Here is a 21,148-nt window from a genome sequence, read left to right on the forward strand (position 1 = left end):
ACAACTCAATTTTGACACATAGAACATGAAAAATAACCACAAAAACTGTCAAAATTATCACAGTAAGAGCCAAAACGAAAGAGCAAAAATTTCCACAAAACAGTTGAAATTGTGACAAAAATTCTAATTTGGCACAAAAAATATGCAAAATAATCACAAAAACACCCCAAAAAGAACTAAAACTACCCTGAAAGATTCAAATATGCCAGGAAAAACACACAAAATCACCACAAAAAGTCCCAAAACCACAACATAAAGGACCAAAATTACCACATAACAGGTCAAAATGCGACAAAATCTCAAATTTGGCACAAAAAACATGCAAAATAACCACAGAAATGGCCAAAAGTTCCACAAAAAGACACAAAATCACCACAAAAAGAGCCAAAATTACCTTAAAAGGTTCAAGTATGCCAGGAAGACATGGAAAATCACCACAAAAAGAACCAAAATCACCCAAAAAAAGAAGACACAAAATTGACACAGAAAGACACAAAATCATCACAAAAAGCTGCAGAATCACTTTAAAGGTGAAAACTCACCACAAAAAGGAGCCTTCCTCCACCAGAGTCCATCAGAAGACCAGAATGTGTCCTCCATGTCTCTCATCAGCAGGTCCCAGGCATAGATCTGACTCACTGCTGCTACAGCGCGCTAGCTAGCTAGTCTGCTATATGTAGCTATGGTCGGAACGTCTGCTAGCATCTCTGGCTGCTGCTGACCTGTTTTTAGAGTAAAACACGGTGAGAAGATAAATACTTCTAACCTGTAGCGTTGTTTTGTTGTAGGTTAAGTCAGCGACTTGTGAAGAGTTGTGTTTTGTCGTGTTTGAGCAGCTGGTCCGGACGCGTTAGCTAGCTAAGCGGCTTAGTTAAGGCTGGAATATACTTTCCGCACGAGCCGCGCGCAAATCAGCTGCACAGAAATCCGCGCGAGAGAACGTTTGTGCATTTATACTCCGTGCGGCGTCTGCTCCCAAACTGCAGGGGGCAGTGTATCTCAAACACATGTCTACCTGGTCTAGTCTAGTAATAAACTAGTGAAGAAGAGCTAGCTAAGCGGCTTTAATGGGGCTGCTTTGCACTGTTTACACTGTTTATTCACCAACACTTTATTTAATAAAAGTCCCATCTAGTTTTCATGAGGAATGTGATGTTTTAATTTCTCTGAATAACTGCAGTCTAATGCAACAGCTGGATTTGTAACATGTGTCCTGATATTGATCATGAAGTATTGATCAGAATACTTATGGTCAGCAGTCATCCCTGAAGTTTTACATTAAAATCTTTACTTGTGTTGTGAACTTTGGTAAGAAGCAGAAACTTTAGCGTTGCCATGGATACATGAGTGTTAAATTCTGTCCATGTTTCCATTTTGGGAAATTCAGTCCAGCAGATGAGTTTGTTTTTACTGCCAGCTACATTCAGTCTGAGATATTAAGAATAAATAAATAAATGTGCATAATGTGGAAATGAACAGATTCTATTTTTATTTATTCCTACAGCTGCTGCAGGAAAGTTCCAGAATGTGGAGGAATTTAGTCTCACAATCACAGACAATAAATATTATCTGAAAGTTGGGTTATTGTTGTTTATCAGCACAATACAAAAAGATTAATGTTAGAAATATTCCAGTTAAGACTCTAGAATATCAGGATTTATGTAAATTTACCTCAATAATATGAATGTTCAGGTTAAGATTATACAGTGATATTTATTATGTAAGTTTAGCTGATTAAAGATTATGACTCTGCACTAAAATATTATTTATTATTTAAATTTACATCATTATTATAATATTTAGGTTCAGACTCTACAGTATTGAGATTAAGAAATCAAATATTCTATAAAATGTAAATACACTGAACTCATTTGGATATATTTAAGTGAGACTCTACAATATTATTTGACACAAATCTATCTAAATCAAAATTTGAATCATTTTTACTCCAAACATTTACTGGACTGATTTAAATATTAAAATCACTCCTTTCTAATCCTCTGCTGTACGTTCAAACCTGAGGCCTTAAATAGAAACACACAAGTATCTGATTGAAGGAACTTCTGCAGAGTCCTGGTTCCAGAACATGATGATAGAATTATAGACAAACTTTAACAAAAGCTGCCTGAGAGTTTACAGCTTTTTATGTTAGATTTCTTCAGTAATTTAATGAGAGTTATCAGCAAAAATCAAGTGTTCATTTGATGAACTTCATTTCCTAAAACATCCAGAATTGGAGCTCATATCTTTGGCAGCTGTAAAGTTTCTGCTCCTTCAAAGTTCACAACACAATGAATGAATTCCTAAAACACTCTCAATGCTGGAGAGCGTTTGATGCTGAAGCAGTGATCAGTTTTTCTGTTTCTTCTCTGGAGATGCACAATGAGGGACGTCTGCAGAGACTGAGAAAGAGTCTCACCACATCCTGACATGAGGAAAAAGACTTTATTGAAGACTACAATGAGAAAAACTATCAGACAGCAGACGGCTGCATTCAAGGTGAGCTCTGAACATTTGATCTGGAACAGGAATTCAATAACGGCAGCATGAGCTTCATTTCAGTCTGTAGCTGCTGAATTCATGGATGAATCATCTGGCACTAGAGAGGAAGACCATCAAACATCCACGTCAGCTGATGGAGGTCCAAGAGTCTCACCCAACAAACAACCTACAGAGTGAAGACCTCCAATCTGATTGGACGGCCTCCTATTCAGCCACATGTGTGAACAAATGCCTCTAAGCTGATTTGTTTTCTAAAATAAATCTAGTTTGAGTCCTAATCTATGCCTGTGTGTTTGCTTCTTTACACTGCTGTTAACAGTTTAGGGGTCAGATTTTTTGGGGTCTATATTTGAGGTTTCAGGTGGAATAATCCTTCATACTAACTTTTTCGGTCTACATTGAAGGATTTTTTCCAAACACCCTTTTGGGTCTATATTTGGGGTTTTAGGTGGAATATTCCTATTAACCAGCCCCTCAGGTCTCTTTGAGGATTTTGGATGGAATACTTGGTTAAAGCAACATTTTAGGTGCATGTCCAAGGATTTTTGTTAGAATGTTCCTTTAAGGTGGATGTTTGAGGACCTTGGAGGTGGAATACTTCCTGAAACCAACCTTTTAGGTCAACATTCTGTGACGACCCTCCAGCTCGCCACCGGGTGCGCCTGATCAGGAGCTGAGTGTCGCCACCTGACCTGATCTGGCTGAGTTGGGCCTGGGCAGCCGTGGCCGAGTATTTTGTTTGGCAACAAAAGCTTTGTTTTTGCATCATACAGTGGTGGTCTCAGCATCTTTGTTGCAACTGAGGAGCCGAGTTGTAACAAATGGGGGCTCGTCCAAACGGTCTAGTGTAAGCAGCGGTAGCTGATCTGCGTGCACCGTTGTGGGCGGAGATTGTCATTTTTGTGTGTGTGTGTGTGTGTGTGTGTAAATGAGTCAAGGGTTGTCGCGTCGGGAGTGACGTTGTTGTGACCTGTTCATTCATTCCTTCAGAGTATGGGGAACAGCGCATGTGTGGTGAGGATTTTCTGGAGTTAAGAAGCAGCTCTTGGTAAGTTGAATTGTTTTGTAGTTTGACTCAGAGGACAGGTTGTTGCCGGGTGTAATGCTGGTGTTTCTAGCTCTGAGTTCTGTGTTTTTGTAGCTGAACAGTGGTGGTAAGTCACTGTGGTTCTGTCTCTGTTAGGCTTCAGAGTGAACTCCCTTGCAGTCCGTTTGGGGGGTCAGTAGTGTGGTGAGAACGTGGTTAGAGCAGTCGTCTCGGGAGCACGTCCGAGGCTGCAGGTGGAGTCGCCGTTTCTCGGTTGCTTCACCGGGCCTACGGGAGCTGGTGCGTAAATACCCGCCACAAGTACCGCCTGAAGACTAGGGGGGAGAGTAGTTAGATTCTGTTGAGGCAGTTAGAGGGACGGAATCACGGTGACGAGTCAGCTGTTTGAGCTGCAGGGGGTTGGTGTCAGAGCAGCTGATTTAAGCCGGTGGATTTTTCACTGTGGTTTTTCGGCCGGTGCAGAGTAATGGCCTCAGTGGAGGATTTTCTGAGAGCTCCGTCAGAGGAGCTGCTGGACCGCTGTTCACGGGAACAGCTGGTGAAAATAGCGGAGCACTTTAAAATGGATGTGGGGGATAAAAGGTCTAAAGAAAATATGAAATACATCCTTAAAATAAACCTACTCGAGGCAGGGGTTTTCCAGCCTAAAGTTCAAGCTGTCGAGGTTGGTTTAGACTCCGGTGAGTCTGCTGCTTCTGGGGAAGCTTCTCCGAGCAGCTCGGCTTTTACATTTGAGCAGCGTGAGAGGCTGCTATTGTTACAAGTTGAGCTGAAAAGACTGGAGCTGGAGGAGCGCAGACTGAGTCTGAGTTCTGCTGGTGTCGTGGGTCAGACTCTTGGAGGTTCATCTGGTCCTCCACATTCATTTGATGTTTCCATAAATTTGCGTTTGGTCCCTCCGTTTAGTGAACGTGATCCTGACACGTTTTTTTCCCTGTTTGAGAGAGTGTCTGAGACCAGAGGCTGGTCTGACACTGAGAGGACGTTACTCCTGCAGTGTGTTCTCACAGGTAAAGCTCAGGAGGCATACTGTGCTCTCGGTGTTGCAGACAGCAGGGTTTACACTTCGGTCAAAGCCGCTGTTCTCAAGGCCTATGAATTGGTACCTGAGGCCTACAGACAGAGCTTCAGGTCCTGGGAGAAGTCTGGTCGCCAGACTCACATGGAGTTTGCCAGGGAGTTAAGCACACATTTCCATCGGTGGTGCTCTTCACTAAATGTTCACACATTTGACGCTCTGTGTGAGTTGATTATTCTGGAGCAGTTCAAGGACTCAGTTCCTCCACACATTTCGGTCTATATTAGTGAACATAGGGTGAAGACAGCGGAAGAAGCGGCAGCCCTCGCAGATGATTATGTATTAATTCATCGGGGGGAGTGTGACTTCAGAGCTCCGGAATCTGGTAAAGATAGAACGGATAGGTCTGTGTGGAGTCAGGCACAGGGAGACCAGAGAAACGTCTGTCACTATTGTAGAGGAAGGGGACACTGGAAGGCTGAATGTCCCGTAAAAAGTAATTCTAGAGGTGGACAGGTGAAGCCTATTGCACTTGCTGCTCCGGGCAGGAGGTCAACTAGTGTTCTTCCTCCTGGTGTCATTTCTCCCAGGAAAATAGGGGAGTCTGGGGAAACTGGTAGCAAGTTACAGTCGGATTTCTCTGCTTTTGTGTCTGATGGCTATGTGTCACTAGTAGGTATTAATCAAAAAATACCAGTAAAAATTCTGCGGGACACAGGAGCGTTTCATTCATTTATTGTAAATTCGGTGCTGCCATTCTCTCAGTGCACGGCCACTGGTGATTACATTCTGATGCAGGGGATGGGACTGGATGTGCTGCCTGTTCCAGCGCATAAACTTAGGCTTGACTGTGATCTAGTTCAGGGGGAAGTTATCATGGGACTGCGTCCAGCTCTGCCTATACAGGGGGTGCAGGTCATTCTGGGGAACGATCTGGCTGGTGATCGTGTCTGGGCTGATGGACCAATTCAACCTGTGGTAACCTCTTCTCCTTTTGTTACAGAAAAGCCAGATGAAAGTGAAAACAACTTTCCGGAGGTGTTCACAGCTTGTGCAGTTACTCGGTCCATGTGTCGTAAGAAGGCAGAGTCAGACGCTGAGCAGAGTTGCGTGGAGGATGATGGGACCCCTACTCTGGTTATACCTGACTCTCTTTTGTCTGTTTCTTACAGTGATTTGGCGGCAGAGCAGCAGGCCGATCCGTCACTCCGTGCCTTGTTTGACTCTGTGGCTGTGGATGCTTCAAGTACTGCATGTGGTTATCTGTTGCGGGATAAGATATTGATGAGAAGGTGGATGCCACAGGGAGATAGTTTCATTGGTGATCCGGTTTGTCAGATTGTTGTGCCCTCCAGGTTCCGGGAGGAGGTCCTGAGGACGTCTCATGATCAAAGTGGACACCTGGGAATACGTAAGACGTATAATTATGTCTTGAGGTACTTTTTTTGGCCTGGGTTGAAAAGAGATGTTTCTCAGTATATTAGAACATGCCACACATGTCAGATGACAGGAAAACCTAACCAGAAAATTAAACCTGCTCCTCTGTATCCCATCCCAGCAGTTTCCCAGTCATTTGAGCATCTGATTATTGATTATGTTGGTCCTTTACCACGTTCAAAATCAGGGAACCAGTATTTGCTTACGGTCATGTGTCAGAGTACCAGATACCCAGCGGCCTATCCGCTGCGGACCATTAATGCTAAGTCTGTGGTTAAAGCGCTGACACAGTTTATTTCAGTGTTTGGGATTCCGAAGATCATTCAGAGTGACCAGGGTTCAAATTTCCTGTCCCATTTATTTACCCAGGTTTTGAAGGAGCTCCGGGTGAAACATAACCAGGCATCTGCATACCACCCGCAGAGCCAGGGGGCTCTAGAACGGTTTCACCAGACGTTGAAGTCTCTGTTACGGAGCTATTGTGTTGAGATGAACCAGGACTGGGAACAGGGCCTACCATGGTTGTTGCTGGCAGCGCGAGAGGTGGTGCAGGAAAGCACCGGGTTCAGTCCGAATGAATTAGTATTTGGGCATACCGTGCGGTGTCCACTAGCTCTACTGCATGATGCGGTGGCTCCATCTGATCCGCCCCAGAATCTGATTGATTACATAAATGGTTTCCGGCACCGGTTGTATGTGGCAGGGGAGAGCGCTAGGAGGGGCCTGGCTGCTTCTCAGGCCAAAATGAAGTGCTGGTTTGATCGTAGGGCCAAGGCTCATCAGTTCACTCCTGGAGACCAGGTTCTGGCGTTGTTGCCCTTGGTGACATCTCCGTTTGAGGCTAAGTTTCATGGTCCCTTTACAGTTATACGCCAGGTTTCAGAGCATAACTATCTCTTGGCAACGCCAGAGCGTAGAAGGAAGTCTCAGCTCTGCCATGCCAACCTGCTAAAGCCTTATTATTCCCGTGAGGGGGGGAAAGAAGTGCAGATGGCGAAACCTGTGTTGGTGGTAGGTGCAGGGAGTCCTCTAGCTGTTAGCTCCTTGGTACTACATCAGGATGATGGGGTAGTGACACCTGATGAGGGCCAGTTGCGAGGCCGTTTGAAGAATTCTGAGACGTTGGATAAGCTGGAGTCTTTGTTTAAGCACTTACTTTGTGAACGGTGCACTGAGCTGTCCGCTCTCATTAAGGAGTACTTGTGTCTCTTTAATGATGTTCCAACCCGCACACATCTGATAGAACATGACATCGATGTGGGCGAGGCTCAGCCAATCCGTCAGCGATTTTACAGAGTATCAGATGTAAAATGCAAGATTATGGAACAGGAGATCCGATACATGCTTGACCATGGTATCGCTCAGCCCTCATCCTCTAGCTGGGCTTCTCCCTGTTTACTGGTAGATAAGGCTGACAAGAGTCCTAGATTTTGTACAGACTATCGAAAAGTAAATGGGGTGACAAAACCAGACACCTACCCGCTGCCTCGGGTGGAAGATTGTATAGATCAGGTGGGCTCAGCCTGCTTTGTCAGCAAGTTTGATCTTCTCAAAGGGTAGTGGCAGGTTCCCCTGTCTGCTAGGGCACGAGAAGTATCCGCCTTCATTACTCCTTTTGGTCTTTTTTCATATAATGTGATGAGTTTCGGACTGCGGAATGCGCTGGCCACTTTCCAGCGGCTGATGAACATTGTGGTAGCAGGACTGGAGGGTTGTGCAGTGTATCTGGATGACGTGGTGGTCTACAGTGATTCTTGGGAGGAACATGTCCTCCGCATTCAGAGCCTTTTTGACTGTTTGCGTGCTGCGCACCTAACAGTTAACCTGGCAAAATGTGAATTCGCCAAGGCTACAGTTACCTACCTTGGAAAGGTTGTGGGGCAAGGTCTGGTGCAGCCAGTACAGGCCAAAGTGGCTGCTATTGAGAGCTACCCCGTTCCCACCACTAAGAAGGAGTTGATGCGTTTTCTGGGGTTGGTGGGCTATTATTGGGGGTTCTGTAGGAATTTCTCCAGTGTTGTTGCTCCTCTCACAGACCTGCTTAAAGCCAAGGTGAGGTATGTATGGTCTACTCCCTGCCAACGAGCTTTTGAGAGTGTTAAGGCTGTTCTGTGTTCTCCTCCCGTCCTCAGTGCACCCTGCATGACTCGGCCGTTTCAGCTGCAGGTGGATGCCAGTGATGTTGGGGCGGGTGCAGTGTTGTCCTAAGCTGGCCCAGATGGAGTTGAGCGTCCTGTGAGTTTCTTTTCCAGGAAGTTCAACTCGTACCAAATGAACTACTCAGTTATAGAGAAGGAGACCTTGGCTCTTATCTGGGCATTACAACATTTTGATATCTATGTGGACTCAGGGAGGCCATTGGTGGTCTACACAGATCATAACCCACTGACCTTCCTCAACTCATTGCACAGCCCGAACCGCCGACTGATGCGGTGGGTGTTGTTTCTACAGTCTTACTGTTTGGACGTCCGTCACATCAGAGGTTCCGATAATGCGGTGGCCGATGCATTGTCCCGAGCCCCTGGTTTGTGAACCGGTAGGACTGGTGGGTATGATGGTTTGGATATGATGTATAGTGGTAGATAATTTGTCAGTGTCGTAGTTGTACAGGTTCTGGGATATGGGGAATTGATCACCAATTTAAATCAGAATTGTGAGGTTGTGTATTTGTGTTGCAGTTGTTTGAGTTTTTCAGGGGGAGCCTCGTCTTAAGGGGGGGTGTGTGTGACGACCCTCTAGCTCGCCACCGGGTGCGCCTGATCAGGAGCTGAGTGTCGCCACCTGACCGAGCCACATTTGCAATCAGTGGCTCAGCAGTACTTAATCGCTCTCCTTTTCCAGTCGGGGCCTCTCGCTGACAGGAGCGTTGTGTCCGGGGAGCTCCAGTTCCTCATAGAGATCTGGCTGAGTTGGGCCTGGGCAGCCGTGGCAGAGTATTTTGTTGGGCAATAAAAGCTTTGTTTTTGCATCATACAGTGGTGGTCTCAGCATCTTTGTTGCAACTGAGGAGCCGAGTTGTAACAATTCAAAGATTTAAGGTGGAATATTCCTTTAAACCAACCTGAATTTCATGTTCTGATCATTATCAAGTGAGAAACTTCAATCCAGACTCCTCATAATGACGTTTGAGATTTATGCTGCTGTTATTTGTTTAGTCCAGACTAAATGACAGAAATCCACAACTGTAATTTTATTTCAGGACTCGGTTATTAAATGTCAAAACAATCCATGTGACTCTAAAAACTCAACAGCTTTACGAACTCTAAGATTAAACTCTCCACAAGGATCCAAAATAAGTTGGACTTCTATATGAGAGCTTTAATTATTCTTCATCTACTTCCTGAAAAGTTTGGTCAATAAAAAAGACAAAAACGAATATTTTCAGCTGAACTAAAGACACTTTGTGATTTTTCTGCTCACATGTTGTGTTGTTGTAAACTTCCTCTTTCAAATAAATATCCTCCTAACCCCCTGGAAACCAGCGTTTGTCCTGTTTTTGTGTTGCTCCTCGGTGACCCTAGACAGCTGGGTCCTAATGTTTTTAGAGCAACACACCATAATATGACGTTTTTACAATGATGGTTCTACTATGGAACCAGTTTGACATGTTCAGGTGTTCTTTGTGTGAAAACTCAGAGATTTCAGGTATCAGAAGGTGGTTTTCAACTTTCTTTGTTAACTTTCTGCTTCAACTTTAAACTAAATTTCCTTGACTAAGCCAGCCCTCTGGACTTCCAGGAAGCTGTGTTCCTATTGGCTGTCCAGGTGGCTGCTTGGTGTTATCAGGAACACCTGAGCAGCTCAGTGTCTTCCTGCTTTATTTAGCTGCAGACAAACATTTCCTCTGTTTCTCTTCACCAGTGAACTGGGTTTGGCTCCATTACTTTAGTTTGTTCTTTAGGCGTTGGCTTGCAGCTTCCAGCAGTAAAATCATGTTTAATGTGTTTCTTGGTGTGTTTTAGGGCTTTGTACTGGATAGTTGTCTTGGTAAATGTGGTTTTTTAGCCACAGTTAGCACATGGTGCTAATGTGTGCAGTGATTAGTGGATTTGATGCAGCTGAGTTGTGTCTTTATCTTGGCTGTAGTGAGTCTTTAGAGGTTTTTGGTCAGACACATTCTGTATTCTTGTTTGAGAACCAACGTTGGTTGTCCAGAAGGTAAGAGTTCCTGTCCTGATTCTCTGTTCTCAGAGGTTCTCTGGTTGGCTGCAGGAGACTTTAGTGTTTGGGTTGTGCTAGTTTGGTTTTTGTATGGTTTCATTTGGACGACTATCTTGAGGCCCCTCCATGTGGTTTAGTGAGGTTTTCTGGAACAGTTCTACAAAGCAACCTGCAGCAGAAGAGACTTTGAGAGTTTTTAGGAAGTTCTGGAGACCAGACTTTAGAGCAGCAGAAACATTTGTCAGCAGTTTGAGCAGGAGAAGGTGATCTTCAGAGTAGAAATGAGATGGAAACCTTCTTGACCCGTGTGGTGAGGTCCTGTACCAAGAGTTTGAGCAGGTTGTGAAGAGTCTGTAGTTCTTTGGTCTGAAAGCACAAGAAGAGTCGACTCATTAAAGGAGAAAACAGGAGATATTGTTGGTTCTTCTGTCGCTCTGCAGTTTCCAGTTTCCTTAGACTGAATGTCAAGTTTCTATTTTAAATAATTTCCCATGTGAGCCCAAGAAGACTTCAATAAACTCCCTCCATCCCCTGAACACAACATATTTTATTACCATGTTAAATCTTTTTTTTAAAATATGTTTTTGAGTTTTAATCCTAGTTTTAGCATTTTTTTCTCTTTCCTTGTTTAGATTTGTCATCTGTGTGAAAGCTGCTAAACAAATAAAGTTGAATTGATAAACTGAATAATTGACTAACTCATGATTGTGACAACAGAAGTATTTTTATTGTGATTTAAGTGTTTGTTTCATTGTTATGGTTGGGGTTAAAATCTTGACATAAAAAAAGATTAAAGAAATAAACTACATTAAAAAAAGCAATTAAATCAAAGGAAAAAACATTTAATACAACAAAACTTTTAAAAAGGAAATTTAACATTAAATACAATTAAATTATATTAAACAGACAAAATATTTAATTGGATAATTAAACAAAAGATACAAAACGTAATTATGAAATTAAAATAAATTTTTAAAATAAAAATATTAAACATTAAAGATGAAATATTTTAGATAATTACACATTTAAAAAATACAATTAAGAAGATTAAACATTTAAAAAATACAAAACATTTAATTAGATTATTAAACCTTTAAAAAGACAAAACATTTAATTCAAAAATTAAATGTTTAATTAGAAAATTAAATCTTAAAGACAATAAAACTTTAAATAGGAATTAAACAGAAAATACAATGAAGCATTTAAAAAGAAAATTAAACATTAAAAGGTGGTAAAACATTTAAAAAAGAAAAACCTTCACAAAGCTTTAATCGAAAAATTAAAAATGGGAAAGAAAAGGAAATTTTTCAAACAAGTCGATAAAACATTTGCAAAAACAATTAAACATTAAAAAGAAAAAACATTTTGAAATCAAATCAGACATTAGAAAAGAATAAAAGGTGAGAAAAGAGCAAAACTAAACATTTAAGAATCAAACTAAAGACAAAACATTTGAAAAGACACCAGTTAGACTTTAGAAGATCAAATTAAACAGAAGAGACAATAAAACGATCAAAAAGAGCAAAAACAGATAAAAGTCTTACGGCGTTTTCTAGTCTGAAATGAAAACATCAAGTTGTTTCTTCAAACTTTTCCTCTTTCTATGTTCTTGGTTTGATTGTGGACAGATTTACTAAGAACTCATTTCAGAAAACTGCTTTCCAGATAAAGTCTACTAGTAGTTGAAGGCATTGATCAAACTAATGTTACCTTCTGATCTCCACAAACTTTACTGTTCAGTGAAGAGAATCAAAGTTTGTTGAGGATTTCTAAAAAACCCACAGGTGAAGGTCTGAGAAGAACTCAGATGGATGATCTAAATGTGAAATCAAGACTCATGGTCACAAGTTTTAAGGCTTCTGTTAACCAGAAAGTTCAAACTAACAGAGAAGTACTGAGAAACTTTTAAAACTTCAGTCTTCAGACTGTCTGAAGGTTCAAACTCACAGAGAACTACTCAGGAACTTAGAAGATATCAGTCCTTGGACTGTCTGAAAGTTCAATCTAACAGAGAACTACTCAGGAACTTAGAAGATATCAGTCCTCAGACTGTCTGAAGGTTCAATCTAACAGAGAACTACTGTGGGACTTAGAAAATTTCAGCCCTCAGACTGTGTGAAAGCTCAGGTCCTGAGGACTCGGGAGGTGTGGAGGCTTTGGAAAGTCTTGGAACTGAGGGTTCAACCCTCCAGCACAAAGGCTGAAGTCCAACCTCCTGAGAAAAACGGTCGAGTCGAGACTCGAGTTAAAAAAAAAACTCGAAAACGACGAAAAATAGATGATAAATGCGCAAAAAAAAGAAGAATTAGTATCTGAGCGAATAGCTCAGGGGGATAAGAAGAAGACTACCAAGTGGAAGGTCGCAGGTTCGAGACCCGCCACTGGCAGTTTTCTTTCTTTGTCTTTGTCAGGATATTGAGAAAATTTAAGAAGTGTCTGGTCTTGAACCAGCGACCTGCAGCTCCATAGGCAAATCCTTAACTCACTGAGCTACAGATCAGATAAAAAGAAATAAATTCGTCGTCCCTTTGACATCGTAGTTCCCGAAGTGACCACATGGGTGGAGCCAAGGCGGAGTCTGGGTGGAGTCAGGGCGGAGAGTAGGCGGGGAGGTGGGTGGCGGCCTCCCCCCTCTACTCCCCCACCTCCCCCCACCGCCCACCACACCTTCCCCCGCCCCACGAGTTCTTCGAGTCTCCACGAGTTCTTCGAGTCTCCACAGGTTTTCCCCAGTTTCTGGAGTTTCCACCAGGTCCGAGGCAGAACAAGTTGTCATGAAGAGGTGTTGATGTCGGCCAGGATGGACTGACTTTTTACAGAGACTAGAAGGAAGACCACGAGAACAGCAGGTCTTTAACCACCATCCATAAAATCCATGGAGTCACTCCAGAGAAATGAAGGGACGTCAACTTTTATCAACCTCCATCCACATGTTCAACTTCATATCTTTACTTGGACATTTTTAGCACCACAAACCTTTAGTATCACACTTTATTATCATTTATTAGGACTTTCATGGAATCCACCAGCAGATTTAGTTTTTGTTGACAAACTTTATTCTTGTCGTCGTGGGACTGCAGTATTTAAAACTCTTCCTTCTATTTGACCTCATGTTTATTAGTTTTAGTGGAGAAACTTATTTTAATTGTCCACTAGTCTCTTAAAAACCAAATAATAAATTGGATTAGTCAAGAGCTTTAAATTTCTTACTTTGTCATATTTTAAATATGACAAAAAAATATAAAAAATAAAGTGTCTTGAGACTATTTGACCTGTAATTGGTGTTATATAAATAAAATTGAATTAAAATTGTATGTATCTTGTAAAGTTGGAGTAATTCAGTCATATATGTTGGAAAACACATTTTCTTTGACCATTAATCTGTTGATTGTTTTCTCCACTAATTCATTTCTTTTTTTGGTTTATAAAATGTCAAACCCAAATATATTCAGTTTACTGTCATAAAAACCAAAAAGATTTACATTCATGATGCAGGAATCAGGCAGTTTTTCACTTTTTATCTTAGTTTAGTCAGAAAGATAGTTGATAATGTGTGAATTGTTGCAGCTTGTAAGCAGTAAAAGGTTTTAATCTTTGGGGCCGAGTGTCAGAAAACATTTAGAAACCAACATCAACAAAACACTCAACAAAGATTTGAACATCATTAAAGGGAAATCCAACTTTTGCATGACAATGTCTAATTAAAGGACATTTATTTCCAACGTAAATGTGTGATATTCATCCTCTGGAGCTTTCTCTTCACATCATCTTCCACCTGGACTGGTTTGGTCGGGAGCATGTGCAACAAACATTTGAAAAACTGCACTTTAACATCAATGAATGACACTGAAGTTTAATCTCTACATAAATGAGACTGAGTCTGGATGTGCTGCTCTGTCATTAACTCCTAAGTTTAGGGAAAGTTCAAACAAAAGAGGACAGTTCAGATCAGACTTGAGAATGAGCTTATTCTGAACAAACATCTCAGACTTTCTGAGCTTCAGCACCTCTAGCAAGATATTTTAACAACAAGCAACTCAAGAGATCCAGAAGTTGGAGAGAGTTAGCTTTAGCTGAGCCAAAGAACATGTGGGACGCTAACCTAGCAAACATTTCAGACTTTTCTCTGTGAATTCTGAGAAATAATTTCCTATTTAATGACAGAGCTACACATCTTAACTCAGTCTCATTAAAACAGACTCTAATTCAGTGTCATCCATCCATATTAAAGTGCAGTTACCCAAAATGTTTGTTGCATGAGCTCCAACAAAACCTGTCCAGGTAGAAGGCCACTTTGACAAACAGGAAGTGGACGATTCCAAGCAGATTTATAGAAGGGGGAACCGGACTGTACTAAGTGTGGTCCAGTATAGAGGGGTGTTTTGTGGGTTTTTAAGGCTGATAATGATTATTAGTGAGACATTTGGAGTAGATATTCATTTGCAGTAAATGGAAGTATTTAAAATCTTGAGTTAAACTTACAAGAACACAAACTCTAACAGAAAACTTTGTTGATACGTTTTTGTTTTGTTTACAGATGTTAAGTTAAAGGAGTTTTATTCGTGACGTATAACCAATCAAATCACTCCAGAAGACAGAGCGACCACAGGTAGATAAAGGTTCAGAGCCAAAGTAGCACCATTTTTAAATGTATTTATTACCGTAAATCAGTAATAAATAAAATACTGATAATCAGTAAATCAGTCAGCCCACAATTACTACAATTCTACAATGTATGTCTCTTTCCTTTGACTTGTTATTTGTACAATCTACGATGTATATGATGGTGTTTTTTCATAGCAAAGGCTATAATATGATGTTTTCTAAGAGACATACGATGCTACTCTGGTTGTTCTGGCTCTGGGCTGCTGCACTCCTCCTCTGTTGTTTTCTGGATTGTACTCAGCTTCATGCCTTCGTCCACCAGGCCTCCGTTGACTCGTCCCGCCTGCCGTCTCTGGAGCTGAAGCTGGATTGGAACAGACCAAAGTACAGTCCAATCACGATGCCAGCTGCCTCTCAAAAGGCTCCTTCATCTGGCAGGTGGCAGCACTTCTTCTGAGGGGAAGCTGAGCTGGTCCAGCAGAACTTTGGAGATGTATTCCAGTGGTTGGTGGATGTGTAGGGAGATAGAGAGGGACCTTTGAATTGTTCACAAAGGAAAACAGGGAACACATTGGTAGTTTTAGTTTAGGCTGCTACTGAGGTGTGTTTTTGGGTTTTAAGAGGTGAACAGGAAGAGTTTTTTTTCCTATTGATTATCTTTTACTTTGTTCCTGGTTGGAATGTCCATCAATGTCAACCGGAAGTTCACTTTTAGTTCTGTTTATTTATTTTACTTTTACTAACACCCATTTGTTTTTAAACTCCTCACATGTTGTGTTGTTGTAAACTTACTCTTTCAAATAAATACTCGTCTAACCCTCTGGAAACCAGCATTTGGACTGTTTTTGTGTTGCTCTTCATCTACTTCAGACAGCCAGGACATAACGATTTGTGGACTAAAGACTAAACTATGACGGTTTTAGAGCTACATGCTATACTATAGGCTTTTTTAATAGACATATTACTATGACGTGTTTTTTGTTTTAGTTTTTTTGTTGTTTTTTCAGCAATATATCAGAATTTGAACAGTTTTAAAAGTTACTATACTTTTACTTGTGCAATGAAATATTATTCTATGGCATTTTTTAGAGGACATATTATACTCTGATGTTTTCTTGAATAACACACTATTTTGACAATATACTGCACTATGACATTTTTTGAACCACATATCAAACATGACAATTTTAGGCAACATCCTATCATTTTGTGCTTTTTGAACCACATAATAATCTATGGGGGGTTTTTTTCGCCGACATGCTGTACTATGAACTACAGGCCATACTATGTTATTCTTGAGTAAAGCATACTATACTTTGACATTTTCTGAACTACATCCTATACTATGGCGTTATACACAGAGTGCTTTGGTTACATGTTGATTCATAATCTAGATTTTTTTCTGTTTTGTTTTTTGACAGGATTACCACAGACCTGACCATGAACACCGTTGACACCCACCTGAGGGAGACGCTGCCTAAGATCTCAAGGCTGCTTGGTCGTGGTCTTTCTGGTCCTGCTCCAGAACGCCTTCATCAACTACGTCTTCTTTTGAAGAGGCCCTCAGATGCTGCAATCTCTGACCTTAAGGAGGAACTGCTACTTTCACTCTGTAACGAGACGGTGGTTATTTTAAAGACCCAGCTCCTGGCGGCTTTGAGTGAAAGTTTAACATCCATCAAAACAGAACTACAGACAGTTAAATCTGAGCTGTCAGTCAGTATTTCAAACATCAAGTCCAGCCCGGCTGTCCTAAAGCAGGCTGTGGGTGAAACGGAAACTTCACTCTCCACATCACCGACAACATTGTCACACTCCAAAGCAGAGCATCTGTCTGCTGAACTTTTAAAAGTGGACAATAAATGTGAAGAATGTGAGCAGCAGCATCCTGTGAGCAGCAGAACAGATGTGATCAGAAAGAAGTCATTTTCTTTTTTCTTTTCTTCTATATATATCTATGGTCCCAGGTGTGTCTCATTTATGACCTCACTTCCTGTCCATCTGTCCCACCCAAATAAGGGCGTGTTCGTCTGTTTTCTTCTTCCTTCCTGCCTTTTCTCCATGTTTTAAAACTATTTTCTATCAAAAAATCTCATCTAATGACAGTTAATGTCTAATAAAATCATAGAATAAAATAATTTCATCTACATGTTAAATATTTAACAGCAAAAATATTAAAAACTTGTTTATTTTACAACATTAGACAGTAAATGTAAACAGTTTTAAATGAGTTTAGTCCAACAAATATTCCAAATATGAATATTAATAGATTGAAAAATAGTAAATATGTTGTTCTTTTAACTGGTTTCATGCAGATTTCTTCTTTTTTGTTAAATTACAGAAAATATCTAGAAAAACAGCAACAATAAAAGACAATTTTCTCTATATTGGTAAAAATAAAAATAATATTATGTAAAATCACAGAAAAATGTATTTTAAATGACATGTTAACTCATCAAAAATCATCAAAATCTGATAATTTTACAGATATTTGCTGTTATTTGAAAGCGTTCTTTATTAAATTGCAGATAATCTCTAGCTGATATTTGAACTGCAGCAGTTTAAGTTCAGCTGCTGATGTCATTAAATGTGATTTATGAATAAATGTGACTATATTTAGTGAATTGTTGTGAATTTATTTTGTCAGTTGCGATGAAACTTCAGCTTCTGTTTGAGAATAAAAATCAGCTCCAGGATGCTTCTCTGCTCACGTCAGTCCTGAATATTTCATCTTCCAGGAAATAAATTCTGTTCTGAGGTTTTTTAAGCGTCTCACTGAGATTAAATCCAGTTTACTGCAGCTTTAAAGCAGGAAAACCTTTTTTTTTCTTTATTTAACGTCTGATCCTGCAGGAAAACCTTCAGAACACGGAGAACCCGAGTTTATTCTGCAGATTAATATTATTTATTTATTATTATTCAATTCTTTGCTCTCATTCTGCTGTTTTTACAATCTGGGCTGCAGTTTGAGACAAATACTGAGAGAATCTGTAACACCGATCGAGCCTGTGGCGGAGGATACAGTCCATAACGGACTACAAGCCTCCACAGCAGACCCCTGACTGCACCATCTCTCTCCTGAATGAGATGAATGACTTCTTCGGCCGTTTTGAAGCAAACAACAGCACCCCTGCACAGAAGACCACACCTCCACCTAGTGACCAGGTGCTGTCACTGTCCCCAGAGAGCCTTCAGCAGGATCAACTGCAAAGCTCCGGGTCCTGACAACATTCCTGGTCGTGTATTGAGAGACTGTGCTGGGGAACTCATGGATGTCTTCACAGACACTTTTAACATCTCTCTGAGGCAGGCTGTTGTCCCCATGTGCCTCAAAACAGCCACCATCATCCCGGTACCAAAGAAGTCATCCCCCTCCTTCTTCAACGACTACCGCCCAGCTGCACTCACCCCCATCCTGATGAAGTGCTTTGAACAGCTAGTCATGCACCACATCAAATCCCTCCTCCCACCTACCCTGGACTCTACCAGTTTGCATATCGGACCAACCGCTCAACCGATGATGCAATCTCCACTGCACTCCACTCAGCCCTCACACACCTGGAAAACAAGGACTCTTATGTTAGAATGCTGTTCATAGACTTTAGTTCAGCATTTAACACCGTCACCCCCCAGCAGCTCATCCACAAACTAGACCAGCTTGGGCTCAACACCTCACTGTGCAACTGGCTACTGGACTTCCTGACAGGGAGACCACAGGCAGTACAGGTCGGCAGCAAGACATGGAGCACCATCATCCTGAACATGGGGGCCCCCCAAGGATGTGTGCTGAGCCCCCTACTCTTCACCCTGCTGACCCATGACTGCACTCCGGCTCACAGCTCCAATCTTTTTATAAAGTTTGTGGATGACACAACTATGGTGGGTCTCATCAGTAACAGCGATGAGACACAATACAGGAGTGAGGTGAGCAACCTGGCCAGGTGGTGCAGCACCAACAACCTCTCTCTGAACGTGGAGAAGACAAAGGAGATGGTTGTTGACTTCAGGAGAGGACACACCCAGCATGCTCCTCTCAACATTAACGGTGCGGCTGTGGAGAGGGTGAGCAGCACCAAGTTCCTGGGTGTGTACGTCTCAGAAAATCTCTCCTGGACCAGAAACACAACATCACTGGTCAGGAAGGCACAACAACGTCTCTACTTCCTGCGTAAGCTGAGCAGAGCCAGTGCCCCGCCCCCATCATGTCCACCTTCTACAGAGGCACCATGGAGAGCATCCTGTCCAGCAGCATCACAGCGTGGTACGACTCCTGCACCTCCTCCTGCTGCAGGACCCTCCAGCGCATCGTGAAAGCAGCAGAAAGGATTGTGGGTGTCTCTCTCCCCTCCCTCCAGGACATCTACAGCACCCACCTCACTCCCAAAGCACTAAGCATTGCAGGAGACCCCACACACCCATCCCACAACCTGTTCAGCCTGCTGCCATCAGGGAGGAGACTGAAGAGTCTGAGGACCAGGACCAGCCGACTGAGCAACAGCTTCATCCACCAGGCTGTCAGGAAGCTGAACTCTCTCCCCTCTCTGCCCTCTCTACCACCCCCTTCCCCCACATACACAAACTCTGGTCAATAACCTCTGACCTGCACTGTAATAGCACATTCAACCATCAAGCATATTTGCACTTCTTGGACTGTTACTTATTTGCACTGTTCTGAGTATTCTGCACTAAATCCGTCACTTTATCTCATGGTCATGTTTACATTTCACTCAGTTCTGCTTTTCTTAGTTCTTAGTTGTTGCTCAGCTCTAATTTTGCTTCCTTTGTTCTTTTTTTTTGCCCTTTAATATCTTATTTTCTAAATCTTTATTTAATGTCTACTGTTGCACGAAGAGAGAGTAACGAAATTTCGATTCTTGGTATGTCATGTACATATTGAAGAATTGACAATAAAGCTGACTTTGACTTTGAATTTACTAAAGTGATGCCAAAATTAGGGTCTGAACGTCAGAAAAAAATTTAAAAATGTGGATCAGTTTCCTCAAATGTCTGGTTTAGTCCAAAGATCTTCAGTTTACTGTCACAGAGGAAAGAAACCAGAAAATATTCACATTTAAGGAGCTGGAATCACAGAATTTAGACTGATTTTAATTAAAAAAATGACCCAAACTGATGATTAAAACAGCTGCTGATTAATTGAACTGAGTTTTACGACCAGCAGTTGAACAAAAAGTCATTTTAAAGTCGTCTCCTTTGTGATGGACATTTTCACCATCCTGGGATATTTTAGAGACAAAACACTAAAACACTGCAACCCCCCCAAAACCCCCCCCCCCAAAAAAACTAATTTGCAACTTGTTCTTTTTTCTTCTCCTGTTTGCGTAAAAAAAAAAAAAAAAAAAAAAGCGAGAATCTGTTGTTTTGAAACTTTCCTCCCAGCAGAAACCAGAAAAACATAAAAACATTAATAAGGTTCATAGTTTGGGTCAAAGTTTGGAACAACGTTTAAAAAACTGGAATTATAATGCAGATGTCTGGAATCCAAACGTTACAGTCGATGACAACAAAAACCACTCATCAGATCTGATTTATTTCAGCTTTTATTTCAGGTTTTCTTCATTTCACAGTCACAACAGAAACGCAGAGTTAGTTTCAGGGAAAATGTTTATTCCTCAGCTTAATTATGAGCTCGTGCACGCTCACCGTGAGCGTGCACGAGCTCATAATTAAGCTGAGGAATAAACATGAGCTCATTAAAGCTGCAGGGATAATTAGGGATTAATTAGATTAATTATCAGCAAACAGAGTTGAACTGTTGGAGATTAAAGAGGAAAAACATCTGGCTGTCGTTTCACCGTTTCAGCCTCTGAACACCAAGAAAATGGTTTAATTTAATATTTTCTGTCTCGTTTTTCTTCACTGTGGCTTGTTTTTCACTTAAATGTTTATAGTAATTTTCAGTGATTTTTTTTGGTTTTTACAGAATCTAGTTTGAGTAAATGATTTTATTTTGGTGAATTCTTAAATTAGACTTTTATTTTACATCATTTTGACAGAATTGGTCGTATTTCATAATGAAAACAAACGTTTTTACAGTTACTGAGAGATAAATGGTGTCATTTTGGGATTTTTATAAAGAAAAGATGCCTTCAAATCAAACACCAAAACAAAAAAATCTGTTGTTTTTAGCTTTTTAACAGAATAAACTTTTACAAAAATAACACCAAAAAGATCACACATTTCTTCAAGATTTTTTAAAAAAATAGAATCTAGTTTGAGCAAATGATTGATTTTTGATGAAATTTCAAACAGGACGAGTAGAATAAAAAGATTTTAATGAACTATCCCAATTTTGAGCTCAAATTTGGTTAATTTTTCCAACAAAACAGCACAAAATGTCCAAAAATAAGCTCAAGCAT

General features: G+C 41.1%; 1 long non-coding RNA gene across 1 annotated transcript; it reads left to right on the top strand.

The window, feature by feature from the left end:
• Window positions 1–1,104: 1,104 nt before the first annotated feature.
• Window positions 1,105–2,780, top strand: LOC129350271 (uncharacterized). Its single transcript, XR_008603616.1, has 2 exons — window positions 1,105–2,499; window positions 2,563–2,780. It is a non-coding gene; the product is annotated as an uncharacterized LOC129350271 (long non-coding RNA).
• Window positions 2,781–21,148: the final 18,368 nt, after the last annotated feature.

This window comes from Amphiprion ocellaris, chromosome 12, assembly GCF_022539595.1.
Source record: "Amphiprion ocellaris isolate individual 3 ecotype Okinawa chromosome 12, ASM2253959v1, whole genome shotgun sequence".
Taxonomy (NCBI): Eukaryota; Metazoa; Chordata; class Actinopteri; family Pomacentridae; genus Amphiprion; species Amphiprion ocellaris.